Source organism: Dama dama, chromosome 20 (genome assembly GCF_033118175.1).
Source record: "Dama dama isolate Ldn47 chromosome 20, ASM3311817v1, whole genome shotgun sequence".
NCBI lineage: Eukaryota > Metazoa > Chordata > Mammalia > Artiodactyla > Cervidae > Dama > Dama dama.
In genome coordinates, this window is record NC_083700.1 from 25110932 (window position 1) to 25126888 (window position 15957).

A 15957-nucleotide genomic window follows, 5' to 3' on the forward strand; every position below is an offset into this window, starting at 1 on the left:
AAATTGGAGAAGACATCTTATTAGTAACTAGACTGTTTAAGGTGCACCCTTTTGGCATCCTCCATCTGGCAGTGCGATACTTGGGCAATGTCAGTGTATCTTCCACTCTTGATTTCTCCCTATTGTCCGGAAGCAGACCTGTATCTAGAAGGTTCTATGATGGAATTTAAGCAAGCTTTCCAAAAGTGTGGTCTTGTCCTGGTAGCACTGCTGTTACCAGGCTCCTCTATCCATTGATTTCTTAAGGCAAGAATATTGGAATGGGTTGCCATGCCCTCCTCCAGGGGATCTTCACAACCCAGGAAACTGAACCCAAGGTTCCCGCATTGCAGGCGGATTCTTTACCATCTGAGCCACCAAGGAAGTATGACATGACAAATCACTTTATCTCTCTGGACTTACTTTCTTCAGCAAAATGGCTGGAGGAAGGGTTAGACTGATGGCAATGTTACTTCAAGCTTTGAAAAATGAGTGGCTCCACGATAATGAAGCCAAAGTAAAGCATTGATATTGATTATCAGAACCCAGATATAAATTCAACTTGGTTTTCTAATCGTCCCATAATTACTTAACTTTCTTTTTTTTTTTTTTTTTTACTAGTTGCATTTTTATTTTTATTTTTTTTTTTTTCAAAGTGTTCTTCATAGATATTGGCCTAACCAGATTCTTATAAGAATAGAGAATATTATGCTGGAAAGTTATTTATCAAAACAGTTATTTAAATGTGGTTTTAAATTGCGGGTGGCATAGTTAGGTAAGAATTGATTGCGAATTAGATAAATACAGCAAATATCCTTCACTTTGAAGTTTGGAGATTTGATTCTGTAGTACCAGAATTGGTTGATTACTGGGAATTCTTGGCGGTCCAGTGGTTAGGACTCTGAGGTTTCACTGTTGAGGGTGTGGGCTCAATCCCTGGTGGGAGAACTAAGATCCCACAAGCTGAGGGTGGGGGGAGATTTGGTTGATTGCTATAGTTATACTATATTTCTAGCTAATAGTAGCATAATAAAACCTGTGAATCCAAAGTTACTAAATCTTAGACCCAAACTCCCTCTCATAACAAACTGGAGTTGTGAATGTCATGAGAAACAGAATCAAAGAGAAAAGAAAAACTACAGTCTGCTAATGCTTGTCCCAGGAAGTTTAGGGCATTAAATCAGTATAAACACTAAAGAGTAGAATTTGAAATCTCTACTATTGTTTCAGTGGCATTTATGAATACAGTTATCTTAATCAACTGTTAATCTAGATTGTTTCAAGATGTAGATTCTCCAAAATAGTGTTCTCAAACCTATAATTTAGCTTTTGGTAAGTTAAATATAGGAGAGAGCACTTCTTAAAGCATAATTCTACATATAAATTTTAAAATTCTTTTTCAGATTCTTTTCCATTGTGGCTTATTGCTGCATGTGGGATATAGTTCCCTATGCTATACAGTAGGACCATGTTATCTGTTTTATATATAGTAGTTTGTATTTGCTAATTCCAAACCCCTAATTTATCCCTCCACTGCCTCCTATAATTTTCAGTCATTAAAAATGATGGTTTGAAGGACTAGTGCAGTCTTTTGAAAGACCAATTGAGAAAAGATATAAAATTACATTCACAGTGTCATTATAATATTATATTTGCAAATATTTATGTAAGTATCTATGTACAGGAAAAAAGACTAGAAGGAAACAACTATTCTTAATTTTTTTGCTTTCTCTTTGGTCTTCCTAAATAATGGATTAAAAGTGATTTAAGTGTTCTTCTTTAAGCTTTCTGTATTTTTCACATGTTCTAAATTGAAGAGATACCACTTTCAGACCCAGAAAAAAGTCTTAAAACATAAATCTTCAGATGAATGCATAGCCATTATATCATCTGTGCTATTGTAGATCTCTGAGGGAGAGTTTGTGGGACAGTACTTGCCCCACAGTGCTGTTATTTAAAATGGCCTTAGAAAAGTTATTAAAATGGCTTAGAAAATGAAAAATTTATGGCCGTTTTTCCTGTATGTATCTTCTTTTTCACTTGAAAAGCTTCCTTTGAAGTCAAAGAGATTTTGTGAACAGATGCAGAAATATGTGAAGGAAGAATTGGATTCTTAAACCAGATGCATTAGACACTTTTATGATATCTCATAACCTTTGTGGAAAACAAAAATTATTTTGCAGGGCTATAATATAATGGAAAGAAATGTATATTTATCACATGAATGATTCTATCAACAAGTAAGAAATAGCAATTTGCTTCTTATTAGTTTTGGCTGTACAGTTACTTCCTGAGGTGAGGAGCAAAAGTGGATGAACCACGGCAGTATGTTGCCAGAGTATTGGGATTCATAGGTTGTTTTAATGATTTCCTATGAAAGCAAAATCTTGGTTAATAACCTTGGCATTGGGGACCTTTAGTTATCTCAAGAGGCCTTTGCCCTTCAAGGCTAAATGTAGAATCAAGTTTAAAATGAAAGCTAGAGAGAAAACAGAAATAATGGTATATCAAGCCTTACTCATTAGGAATGTCTACAATTTATATGAAAGCGGTTTATTTTGCCAGGTGTTACCTGACAGAAAACCATTGAAATCTGACAAGATGAGAATAGTCACAGAGTCAGAGGAATGGAGATCTGACATTTTATGCTTAAACACTGATGGCATTAGGTAAATTTAAGCCTGTCATCATTGACCAAACCCAGAATCCACACTTATTTAAGCACTAACTTATGATTGTATTGTGCAAAGAGTGAAATATTGATGGTTAGTAGACTTTTGCAAAAATATTTGTGATCATTCAGGTGAAGTATAAAATGTCCACATTTTATCACTGTTGAACAACACGCTTCTTATTAGCTGTCCCATGCTGGGTTTGGCCAGTATTAACATACTGTTTCTACTGTTTATGGTCACTAAATGTGACCTATGGTTATTCAATAAAGAAATCATGCCTGCAGAAAAATAGGCAATGTATTAGATTTCTGATCTTGTGTTTAGTTCTTACAACAAGGCTTTTTTAAAAATTGCTCTTTTTTTAAAAGCATTTAAAAAAATCACTTGGGATAAAGAGTCGCAAAATTAGTACAGAGCATTCCTGTATATGCTTCACCAAGCAGCTTCATCTTGCATAATATACTTGCCAAAGCCAAGAAATTAACATGGGACAATTTCACATTTCACCGATTTTTCCACTAGTCACCTGGTTTAGGATCAAATCCGGGATCCCTTATTGCATTTAGTTGTCATGTCTCCCCCCAACCTATGACACTTCCTCAGTCTTTCATGACCTTGGCCTTTTTGAAGAGAATTGGTCATTTATTTTGTAGAATGTCTCTCGGTTTGGGTTTGTCTGATATTTTTCTCATGATTATACTGAGGTTATGGATTTTGGCAAGAATCCTCTAGAATATTTCATAACAAGGCTTTAAGATAGGTATTAACACCTTATTTTAAGCATCCAAAGTAGACTTTAGTTAAGTAACTTGCCTAATGTCACAAAGCTAATTAACTATGAATTAGGATGGTAAAATTGACTGTTGGCATTTCATTCTGTATTTTGCAGTTAGTGTTTGTTGTTAGAGATTTCTGTGATCTTAATGGCATTAAATTGGGATAGTATTCCCAGTGACTCTTCCCTTTAGCTTTTCTCTGCCTTGCATTGTCTGTCCAACTGGCAACATGAACTAATCAACCTGGAAAGCTGTCAGGACTGCTACGACCGTCTGGAAATTGTACTAGCTGCTCACTGTGCCAGTTTGATTTGGCTACCTCCTCTCTGTGATTTTCTTAAATAAGGATGTTGCGTGGATCCACTCTAAAGCTCCTTTTAAGCTCAGCCTATGAGTTCATTTGTTTAAAATGCTTTTTAGGTTAATTTTCCATGTGAACTGACTTAGCTTATTCAAAACAATAGTATTTAAAAATCTTTGAAAATCTCTTTGTGTAGCTGATGAAACCTGAGGGTAACTGCTGAAAATACAGAGGAGAAAGTGTGACTCAATGCTGAGCATTTATACTAGCGGCCACAGTCAGGAAATGCTAAAGAGGGTGAGGCTGCTGAGCGCCAGAATCTTTCTCAGTATACCTATTGCATGTCTACAGGTTATAGAACTGTCTGTGGAGGCTTATGTAAATTGTGTGTGTGTGTGTGTATGTGTGTGCGCACATGCATGCTAAGTTGCTTCAGTGGTGTCCAACTCTTTGCAACCCTATGGATCGTAGCCTGTCAGGCTCCTCTGTCCATTGGTTTCTCCAGGTAAGAGTACTGGAATGGGTTGCCATGCCCTCCTCCAGGGGATCTTCTCAACCCAGGGATCGAACCTGCATCTTTTATATCTCCTGCATTGGCAGGCAGGTTCTTTACCACTAACACCAACTGGGAAGTCTCTTCTTGTATATATCTATATACACACACACATATATATACACACACATACATATAATGTGTCTATTTGTATATTTAAGCATATATGTATGCATATCCTTCTGTTTTTCACAGAGGGAACTAACATTTAGCTAAGGCTTGTTATGTGCTAAGCCTTCTTGCTATGTACTATACAGCTTTATCTTATTTACTTCTCACAAAAATCCTGTAAATATTATTCTATTCATTTTATAAAACTGGAAACTAAGGTTTGAAGAGGTTAGGAAATATTCCCATCAGAGAGCTGGTAAATGGCAGTGCCAGGATTCCCACTCAGTCTTTCCTGAACTTTTGCTACTTGACCAGTGGTCTCTTATCAAATAAAATCCTGTATGAATCCCTCTTAGATAAAGTAGATTAAAGTAGAGCATTTTTCTCAGAATGGGTGAAAATAATTGCAAATGAAGCAATTGACAAAGGACTAATCTCCAAAATATATTACTACAAGCAGCTCATGCAGCTCAATATCAGAAAAACAAACAACCCAATCAAAAATGGGAGAAGACCTAAACAGACATTTCTCCAAAGAAGACATTCAGATGGCCAATAAACACAAACAATTCTCAACATTGCTCATTATCAGAGAAATGCAAATCAAAACTACAACGAGGTATCACCTCCTGCCAGTCAGAACAGACATCATCAAAAAATGTACAAACAATAAATGCTGAAGAGGATGTGGAGAAAAGGGAACCGTCTTGTGCAGTTGGTGGAAATGTAAACTGATACAGCCACAGTGGAGGATAGTATGGAGATTTCTTTAAAAAATATAGGAATAAAACTACTGTATGTCCCAGCAGTCCCACAACCTGGCATATACCCTGAGAAAGCCATAATTCAAAAAGACACATGTACCACAATGTTCACTGCAGCACTACTTACTATTTGCAGCAGCTAGGACCTGGAAGCAATCTAGGCGCCCATCAACAAATGAATGGATAAAGAAATTGGGGTACATATGTACAATGGAATATTACTCAGCCATAAAAAGGAATGAATTAGCATCAGTTCTAGTGAGGTGGATGAACCTAGAGCCTGTTATACCGAGTGAGGTGAATCAGAGAAAAATACTGTGTATTAGTGAATGTATATGGAATCTAGGGAAAATGATAATGATGAACCTATCTGAAGGGCAGAAATAGAGACAGACGTAGAAAGCAGAGGACACAGAGGGTTGGACAAATTGAGAGAGTAGCGTTGGAACATATACATTACCATGTGTGAAATAGACAGCCAGTGGGAAGTTGCTTTTATAACACAGAGAACTCAACCCAGGGCTCTGTGACAACCTAGGAGAGTAGGAAGAAGATTCAAGAGGGAGGGTACCTATGTATACTTATGACCGAGTCATGTTGTCATATGGCAAAAACTAGCACAACATTGTCAAGCAATTATCCTCCAATTAAAAATAAAACGTAGAGCTTTTCTGACTTAATCAATAGTAAAGTAGCTCTGGCCCCACTTGCTTGGCCCCTCCTATGCCTTTCTACCACCTTCCCTCCACATGCAACCAGGGACTGCTAAGACGGTGCCACAGTATCTTGGATTTCTTAAGATGAAGTTTGAAAACTACTTCAGCTTCCTTAAATATCCAAGTGAATTTGTTGGCTTAGGACCACATATGATGGATGGATTTCTAAGGAGCTGCTCTATAAATGAGTTGGTATGTATATATTTTATTAATAAGATGCAACCTTTGTTCCATTTATCTTAAGCTAGGAGAGTACTTGAGATAATAGCAGTCAGTTTTCTTTCCTTTCTTCTTTTCTAACTTCTTTCTTTCATCCAAACACAGTTTACTTCTGCATAATATGCAGGTGCTTATGTACAACCTAGCCTCTGTGCATGCGTGCTATATTGCTTCAGCTGTGTCTGACTCTATGTGAGCCTATGGATTGTAGCCCGCCAGGCTCCTCTGTCCATGGGACTCTCCAGGCAAGAATACTGGCGTGGGTTGCCACGCCCTCCTCCAGGGGATCTTCCCCACCCAGGGATCGAGCCCAGATCTCTTATGTCTCCTGCACTGGCAGGCAAGTTGTTCACCATCATCCCACCTGGCCTAGAGCCAGCTCCCAAAGAGTGCTTTCTTCAGCTCTGCTCTTGATCCTGTTTTACCACCACTTGTCAGGGGTTCAGGAATCTCTCTTCTAGCAGCATGAGGCCTAAGCCTTCCTCCTGACTTTCCATAGGATAAATGTACAGGCTTACGATAGAAGCTGCTCTGCCCATGTGAGACACTAGATACGGAAAGACAATTTATAGGCACAGAGGTGATACATTGACTCCAGCATGACTGAATTTAACCCTGCTCAGACATTAACAGTTTTCTCTCTATATCATTTCGTAGCAGTGAAAGTGAAGTTGCTCAGTTGTGTCTGACTCTTTGCAACCCCATGGACTGTAGCCTACCAGGTTCCTCCGTCCACAGAATTTTCCAGGCAAGAATACTGGAGTGGGTTGTCATTCCCTTCTCCAGGGGATCTTCCCAACCTAGAGATCAAACCTAGGTCTCCCACATTGTAGGCAGATGCTTTACTGTCTGAGCTACCAGGGAAGTCATACCCTACTTCTTATTCCCAGTCAGAAGCTTAACACTTTTTCTTTTTTTTAATTAATCAGTTTATTTATTTTACTTTACAACATTGTATTGCTTTTGCCATACATTGTCTTGAGTCCGCCATGGGTGTACATGTGTCCCCATCCTGAACCCCCTCCCACCTCCCTCCCCATCCCATCCCTCTGGGTCATCCCAGTGCACCAGCCCTGAGCACCCTGTCTCATGCATCTAACCTGAACTGGCAATTCGTTTCACATATGATAATTTACATGTTTCAATGCCATTCTCCCATATCATCCCACCCTTGCCCTCTCCCACAGAGTCCAAAAGACTGTTCAATACATCTGTGTCTCTTTTGCTGTCTCACATACAGGGTTATTGTTACCATCTTTCTAAATTCCATATATATGCGTTAGTATACTATATTGGTGTTTTTCTTTCTGGCTTACTTCACTCTGTATAATAGGCTCCAGTTTCATCCACCTCATCAGAACTGATTCAGATGTATTCTTTTAAATGGCTGAGTAATATTCCATGGTGTATATGTACCACAGCTTTCTGATCCATTTGTCTGCTGATGGACATCTAGGTTGTTTCAATGTCCTGGCTATTATAAACAGTGCTGCGATGAACATTGAGGTACACATGTCTCTTTCAATTCTGGTTTCCTCAGTGTGTATGCCCAGCAGTGGGATTGCTGGGTCGTATGGCAGTTCTATTTCCAGTTTTTTAAGGAATCTCCACACTGTTCTCCATAGCAGCTGTACTAGTTTGCATTCCCACCAACAGTGTAAGAGGGTTCCCTTTTCTCCACACCCTCTCCAGCATTTATTGCTTGTAGACTTTTGGAGAGCAGCCATCCTGACTGGCGTTAACACTTTTTTTTAACTACCCGGCTTACTGAGCAAAGCAGGGTCATATCTAGGTTCATCCCACTCCATCATCTGACTGTTTATGGTTCTGTAATCATTTACCAAAATTCATCTACCGCTCTCTTTTTTCTTTGGCACAGTCTTCCTCGCATTGAGCCTACTTCTGGTTGGCTAAGAACTGCATTGTTGACTGCCCTTTTGTCTCTTCAAAAGCACAGTTTGACCACCCTGATTTCCAACCCATAGAGGTTCCCTCAATTTCTACTTTTACATTCCCTGCCCTCTAGGCAGGGACACCAACCAGTGGACAGACAGAGATGTCAGTTTCTCCTCTGCATTCCTGTCCTGGTGTTCTAGTGAGATTCTACAGTCCCAGATAATTCCACCGTGGATGGAGCCCCTAATGACTTTGGTTACACTGCTGCTTGTTTAAGGTTCTTGGGATAATGATTGTAGATTTTTCATCAATGCTTTCAGAAATATAAAATAACATCTGTTCAATTCAGTTTAGTCACTCAGTTGTGCCCGACTCTTTGCGACCCCATGAATCGCAGCACGCCAGGCCTCCCTGTCCATCACCAACTCCCGGAGTTTACTCAAACTCATGCCCATCAAGTCGGTGATGCCATCCAGCCATCTCATCCTCTGTCGTACCCTTCTCCTCCTGCCCCCAATCCCTCCCAGCATCAGGGTCTTTTCCAGTGAGTCAACTCTTTGCATGAGGTGGCCAAAGTATTGGAGTTTCAGCTTCAGCATCAGTCCCTCCAATGAACACCCAGGACTGATCTCCTTTAGGATGGACTGGTTGGATCTCCTTGCAGCACAAGGGACTCTCAAGAGTCTTCTCCACCACCACAGTTCAAAAGCATCAATTTTTCAGCACTCAGCTTTCTTCACAGTCCAACTCTCACATCCATACCTGACCACTGGAAAAACCATAGCCTTGACCAGACGGACCTTTGTTGGCAAAGTAACGTCTCTGCTTTTTAATATGCTATCTAGGTTGGTCATAACTTTCCTTCCAAGGAGTAAGCGTCTTTTAATTTCATGGCTGTAGTCACCATCTGCATTGATTTTGGAGCCCAAAAAAAAAAAGTCTGACACTGTCTCTACTGTCTCCCCATCTATTTCCCATGAGGTGATGGGACCAGATGCCATGATCTTAGTTTTCTGAATGCTGAGCTTTAAGCCAACTTTTTCACTCTCCTCTTTCAGTTTCATCAAGAGGCTTTTTAGTTCCTCTTCACTTTCTGCCATAAGGGTGATGATAAAATAACATAACGTATCACAAATAACAATTTTCAAGTGGAATCTGTTATTTCCATTAATAATATTCTGCTCTAATGTAACACTTTGTAGTTTTCAGAATGCTTCCCATTTTCTCCTTTAATCTTGAGGACAACATACAATCTTTTGCTATTTAGCTGTCTAAAATTTTTACTTATTGATTAAATTTTCATTGTATCTTCCCATTTTTTATTATCATCATCATTTATTGTTAGAAGAATCTACTGTATATTTATTTGCCTTTCTCTAAAAAATAAGACAAAAAATTAGCTTCTATGGAACAACACATTGGCCTTTTTAAACAGTCAGTTCTATATGTATTTCAGCAGGTGGGAAAACTTTTTAAAACAAAAGTATCCATATTCTTTCAGTTATTCAAAATCTTGGAATTGTGGAGGCAAGCTTCAAATGTGTTTCCTTGTAATATATATCCAAAGGAGGGTATGACTTTACAAATGTGTTCTTTCGTAACTAATAGTACATATATCCACCAGTGCATGCTCAATTTAGGATGATAAAAATAACTGGAACCAAATCAGCACAATATGAAGCTGTCCTGAGGTTGAATGTAACAATTCCCAGAAAAGAAGCCTGGCGATATTGGCAGCTTCAATGATGAAATTTTCACTTCCCAGCAGCGGGGGTTTCTTGGAACTGTTTACATATTCAGTATTGGGACATTGCTAAAAAAGATAACCTGAGACACAGGATGGAGTCACCTTTGTCCTAAGGCTCAGGCTGAGGACACAGAGGGGACCTGGCCATTCTCTGGAGCTCTCAGCCAGGTGGGCCCAACTTTGAGCTGAAGCCCAGGGCACTCCTGAGCAGTAGGGCTATTAAAAGCCACACAGCCCCTCTATGCTTGACCTTTGTTTCTTCTTGGAAAGACTTTGTTCACTCTAGATACACATGTTTCTAGAGCATAGAATGTTCAGAATTGCGCCTGGCCCTCGAAGAATTTATTTATTTATTTATTTTACCATTTCTGTAACGATGATGAATTAAATAAGTAAATGTCAGTATCCTTTAAAACTTTAATTCAATAGGTATTATTTTCTTATTTGTACTAAAATTAATTCAATGTTTAATTCATTTTGGGACCCTGGTCTGATGGGACTGTGATCATTTCAGTTATTACGGAATATGATGAGACAGGAAATGATACCAGCACACTTGTATTGAGTGTTTACCATGTACCATACATTGTTTGAAGCACTTGACACGCATTAGCTTGTTTAATCCTAACAATGCAATGAGGTCATTGTTAATATTAGCCCCATTTTACAGATGAAGCTACTGAGAGGTTAAATAACTCACCCAAGGTCACATAGCAAGTATCAAAGCCAAGATGGTAACCCTAGGCAGTACTGATTCAAAATTCTGTGTACTAAATATATTAAAAGACGTTAAATTCTCAAGCAAATTACCCATGTTAATATGCTAATAACTGCCATGCAAACTTTTAAATCTGTTCTGTGAAAGTCACTTATATATCTTGCCATGATAACATGCAGAGTAGAAATTATAAATCATCCTCTGTTGTTGCTGAACCTACAGTCTTGTTTGGCTCAATGAGTTATGAGAAAGGAGCAAAGCTGTCTTATAAATTTATCTCCATGTCTCTCTTTGGCTACTGCCACTAGGATTACCCTGTGTAAAATAAGGGCTTTTAACACATAAGTCCCTAGGTGCATGTAGGAAGTTGTGTTTATACACAGTCTATAGCTGCAAGGTCAACCTGTGCAACCCCTGCAGGCGGAGGGGAGGTGGTGAGTTCTGAAGCTTATGGATGGCCAGGGGACCACTATCTAGGCTCTAGTTGGGATTTATGGCTAGAATACTTTCTTCAAAAGTAACAGAGGTGCAAAGTGAGAAAATGGGAAAGATTAAAGTAATTAGTGTTGTGTGGCATTTCTGCAAGGAATAAGTAAGAATTTTATTCTAAAAGATTCTCATTCCAATAAGTTCTTAGTAGAGTCTGTTATGAATTGAATTGAAGTGTTATTACTAATTAGTACATTAGATGGGATGCTGTTGAGGCTTCACAATTACCAACATTGCATAGAATTTATTTTATACACCAGACAAAGGGCTTCTCATGAACATTTCCTTATAACTCCCATGAACAGAGACTTTGCAGGGACCATTCTATTTTATATTCATTCAGCCTCACTCTTTAATAGTTGAGCCCCTTTTGGGGAGCAGGAGAATGTAATTGTGAAGGGAAATGGAGCTGTTTACTTAAATCCCTGATTTGGATTCCTGTCCTCCCAGGGGGAGAATGCTCTGAGCAGCCAGTTCATAAATTTACTGGAAGAGAAAAGAGCCTCTTGGGTTGGGGGTAAGTGTGCAGCGTGAAGGTGGAGTCCCAAGGGAGATGTTAAGGACCAGATGATGTGGAGCCCTTGCCAATTCTGGGGAGAGAGCCAGGTTGGCCCTCCGTGGATACTGGCTACCTGGCCATCTTGGTTGTGAAGGAAATTCCTTCTGTGCAGGCAATATTGGCTTCTCTCATGGCTGGCAAGCTTCCAGGCGCCCCCATGCTGCCAAGCTGTGAAACTCAGTAACCCAGAGAAGCCGGTGTCTAGAGACTCAACAGTCATACAAACATTACACTTGTCATCTTAAACTTGACTGACTTCTCACGAAGAGGAAGTGTGGTAAAGCAGAAGGGACATGGCTTTTGGGATCAGTCAGACTACATGCTGACTGTGTGATGTCAGGCAAGTTATGCAACCTCACTACACCTCAGTTTCCTCATCTGCAAAGTATTAATAGTAATACTCACATGGTAAAACTTTTATGTGGATTCAAAATTCTATCATATGTGTAAAGTCCTCTGGCCAGTGCGCAACATCTGGTGGGTACGCTGTGCTTCATGATTATGTCTTCAATAATATATAAATTCTTACAACCTACTTTGCTCTCCTCTACCTCTTAGCAATCTTAAGAACCTTGTGATTCTTCTCATCTCCATGCTATCCTTCCCCTCATCCTCCCCCAAAATCAATCTGACCAGATTAGCCTCCCCAAAGCAGTGTGCTAATGACGTTGTCCTCTTGTTCAGAAATCTTTGAGGGCTTCTCATAAAGTTTAGACTCCTTATAACCCCACATGCCGACCTTCCTTTCACAGTCCAGATCCAAAACACTTCTCCAGCAGGTCACTGCTGTCCTACATGGGTCCTGTGCCCTGGAGTTAATAGAATTTCCAAGTTTGCTCAGAGCTATTTCCTTTGACTTCTTTGTTAATGTCACTGTCTCTCCTTGTAAAAACCTTTCTTCCCATTTTAATTTGTATGTACCCATCAATCTTTCAAGAGTGGTGATTCTTTAAAAGAAAAAACAAGCAAACAACAAAAACAAAACTCATGTGTGGAAAACTGTTCTTAAGCTGGAAATGATTGCTCCCATTCTGAAATTTTATAGGACTTTGTACCTTTCTTATAGAAATTAACAAATCCTTCCTTATATACTCTCTCTGTTTATGGACATTTGCTTTAAGACAGATGGAAAGCTTGATTTGGGGAGGGAGTTGTTTTTTATTCAGACTTTTTTGTGAACACTCCACCAGGAAACAGTTTATGATATATACATTGTTTCACAGGTGCAGCTTCCATTTTTCATAAGTGTATCTAATTATACTGGGGTTTGCTACCTCTGTAAATTATACTAAAGTTTGTTACCTTTGTATATAGAAAAGCATAAACAAACTGAGAATTAAGATGAGAAGGTTTTATTTTGAGTGTAGTTTTGCCTCAAGAGACTGTCTAGTTCAACAAACATGAGTATTATCTATACAACAAATGACATCATACTTTGTAGTATTAAGAGTATGCTTTCAACTCCTGAAGGAAGTAAAATGTTCATTTATTGTATCAGCATTGCCTTTTTTCTTAATCGTTCATTGTAAGTTCCTTTAAAGCAACCTGTGAAGGCATGCCTTAGGACCTTTGCTCTACAGATCTTGATATACTCTGCAGAGATATAGAAAACAGCCCTAAGCCTCATTGTACTGTTACACTGTGTAGACAGTAAGGCCATCTGTAAGCTTCTCACCTGGAAAAGGAAATGGCAACCCATACCAGGATTCTTGCCTGGGAAATCCCATGGACAGAGGAGTGCAGGTTACAGTCCATGGGGTTGCAAAAAACAGGCATGACTTAAGTGACTAAACAACAATAACAAGCTTCCCATCTAGTGCTATTCCATTTTTCTTTGAACCATTATAGAGTACAGTGGGGCTTCCCAGGTGGCTCAGGGGTAAAGAATCTGCCTCCCAATGCAGGAAACGTGGGTTTGATCCCTGGGTTGGGAAGATCCCCTGGAGAACTGAATGGTAATCCACTCTAGTATTCTTGCCTGGGGAATCCCATGGACAGAGGAACCTGGTGCACTGTAGACCATGGGGTTGCAAAGAGTCAGACACAACTTCCCGGAGTGACTGAGCGTGCGCACACACACACACACACACACACACACACACACACGTACAGTAGTATATGGTTCAAGAAGAATTTATATCTACATTACAAAGAACTTACACTTGTTCTTTTAAAATGGCCTATTGACATTTTAGTAGTTGTTAAGGAAAGTTTATTGTTATACTTCCTTACCAATTTATCATGTACATGTTTAATAAAACCCAAAATCAACCTAGCATAATCACAGAACTGTTTTATGATAGGATGTCTGTCTGTTAGATGGGGTTTAGTTGCAGCATCTTCCTGATAAGTTCGTGACTACAGTGGCCAAATATCTTGTTAAACCCAGGATGAGTTGTACCCATCAATCTTTAAAATGTCTTGGAAATTCCAATGTTTCAGCATCCACATGACATCTCCCACATTGTTTTTCACATTCTAAAATAGAACAGAAATTCTTTAGCAGACCATGTGTCCTTAATTTTGATTGGGAATATATTAACATATCTATGACTCAAACAGAGACACAGCTTTCCCCTCATCTTACTTTTCTGTCTAAATAGCAGACTTTTGGTCAGTGTTCCGTGACTCCTGTCTTCCTGAAAGTCAAACGCCTGCCTTTACACTGACTGTGGAGAGAGGGTCACCCAGCTTCCATGTGGACCACATGTAAGAAGGAATGGGGAGAGAAAGAAGGGGCTCTTTCCAAAAAAAATAACAAAGCCAAGATCCCTGACAAGATAGCTGTCAGCTGAGTAGCACTTTAAATTATGTGTTTAGAGAGATCATCAAGAAAAGCACATAAAGTGGGAAAAATAATTTTCAAAAATTAGCAGTTTTTAACCCTTCATATAGTGTTAAACTGAGAGAGATAGTCCAGAGTTGAAAAATCCAACAGAGAGATGAGAGAAGAATCACTAAATTGTGGGTCGAAGGATTCCAAGGGGTAGAGAATTTCAAAGGAAAAATGAAGAGCAAAATAGTGCTATGGTAAGATACAGACTAAAAATTAGCTCTCAGGGTTTATAACTGGTGTATCAGTAATGATATCAGCAACAACAGCAGCTTTAGAAGAGTCATTGGTGCAAATTAATGAGATGAGAGGTGAGGAGGTGGGGACTGCTCTTGCCAGGAGCCTGAATGAGAATGACGTGCCAGAGAGGGAGAAGGGAGCTTTAAAGAATGGTCTGACCAAGAGAATTTTTTGGAGGTAAGGTCTTTGGGGATGGTGGAGACTTGAGCATGGTAGCAGGAGCCAGTAAAGATGGAGAGGTTGCAGACACAGGAAAGAGATGGAAAGAAATGCAATCCAGAGCACGTGATTGAGCACCAGGAAAAACATCAACTTTGAGGCTGGGAGAAAGGGGGTAGAGATGACTGTGGGTCTAGATGAGTTTGGGGTGGGAAATTCAGGAACCCCAAAACCTGATGGGTATAAATTCACTCAGGGAGCTTAAGTCCTGAGATAATGGAATCAGGTAATGGTTTAGCAGATGAGCACTAAAAGTCAAACTGCCTGGGTTCAAAGTCAAGTTCTATTTGGCAATTGGAAGTCCTTGGGCAAGTTACTGACATCTATACTTCATTTTCCTCATCTGTAAGATGAGTTAAAAGCTTGAATTCCATAGGCAGACTGCCAGAGTTTGGAGCTAGTAAGCTCTCCTGCCAGCTAGCAATATGTACTTGGCAAGTCATTTAACTTTTCTATACCTTAACTTCTTCATCTGTAAAATGGAGACAATAAAAATGTCTACCTCCCAGAATTACTGTGAGGATTAAGTGAGTTAATATTTATGTGTCTGGACCAGTACCAGGCACATCGTTAGTACTACGTAAGTTTTTAAAAATGGTTAATTAAGCAGTGTTGAGAGTCGAGGGCCTAAGAAACTATAACTTAGATTTATGGGTAGATTCTACATTGTTTTCAGATTTCTCACTAAAAGTGCTCAACTACCAAAATATGTAAGTGAAGAATGAGCTTTTTAGCCTTGACCCAGGATTGGAGTTTCTGCATGGCTGTCAGGACATAATGGGGGTATGAAATCAGATGGCTAACAGGAGGGTGGACATGGGGAAGACAATTATGTAGTATCTAGAAGCAATTATAAAGACTTTGTCTTTTATTAGGATTGAGTTGCAAAGCCATTGGAAGGCTTTGTTTAGGGGAAGGAAGGCTGATACAGGTTTTTAAACTTACCCTGGCTGTTAACGTTAAAAATAGAAGAGCAAGATGGAAGTAAAACCAATCAGAGGCCAGTACAAGATCTGCACAAGGGATGATAGTGGCTTGGATAAGGATGAGTAATAAAAATGTGCTTGTGTGTTTAGTCACTTAGTCGTGTCCAACTCTTTGCAACCCCATGGATTGTAACCCACCAGGCTCCTCTGTCCATGGGATTTCCCAGGCAAAAATA

The 15957-nt window shown here is 39.4% G+C and overlaps 1 protein-coding gene across 2 annotated transcripts in view; it reads left to right on the plus strand.

Moving 5' to 3' along the window:
- The window catches only part of WARS2 (tryptophanyl tRNA synthetase 2, mitochondrial), a 97988-nt gene that overhangs the window by 557 nt on the left and 81474 nt on the right, over positions 1–15957 (plus strand). The window lies entirely within an intron of this gene.